Raw genomic sequence first — 536 nt, forward strand, 5'->3', positions numbered from 1 at the left:
AGGAATTTATTCTCACGTGGGCATCGCACAACTTGATAACTTTTACGCACGTATGTATGTAACAAGCTGTTGATAGCATTAACGCAGGTATATATTTCTAAACGTCTGCATGTCGATATATGCCTTGGCATCTCTGCGGTTATGCGACCGTATACATCATCATCACGCCCACCCATCACATATGTAAGTACATCCGCCCGCATTCTCACGACCGCCGCCCACGCCCCACCCAACGAGAGCGAACAAGAGCGCTTGAGAATCCCTCTCTCGCCCCACGCTCGAAACCCCGCCCGCAGACCCTTTGTTATGCTAATGAGCCCCCGAGCGCCGCCCACACCTGCGGGCGCCCAGCTCTTTGCCGCGGGTGTGAGTGAGCTTCGTGTTCAGCTGCTCAAGACGCCGGCAACACGTGTTCAAAGGGGAGATGACTTCGCCTGTTCATTGCCGCGAAAGGGAACATCTGTATTAGGCGCCGCGGACGTGATGGCGGGGGATGATTAGCGGCCGGCGAGGGGACTTTTTCCTCTTCAGGGGCC

General features: G+C 55.6%; 1 protein-coding gene across 1 annotated transcript in view; it reads right to left on the minus strand.

The window, feature by feature from the left end:
- Positions 1 to 536, minus strand: part of LOC119592267 (single-minded homolog 2-like) — a gene marked incomplete at both ends in the record, with an annotated part of 148326 nt that overhangs the window by 50318 nt on the left and 97472 nt on the right.

The sequence above is a fragment of the Penaeus monodon genome, chromosome 30 (genome assembly GCF_015228065.2).
Source record: "Penaeus monodon isolate SGIC_2016 chromosome 30, NSTDA_Pmon_1, whole genome shotgun sequence".
NCBI classification, from domain to species: domain Eukaryota; kingdom Metazoa; phylum Arthropoda; class Malacostraca; order Decapoda; family Penaeidae; genus Penaeus; species Penaeus monodon.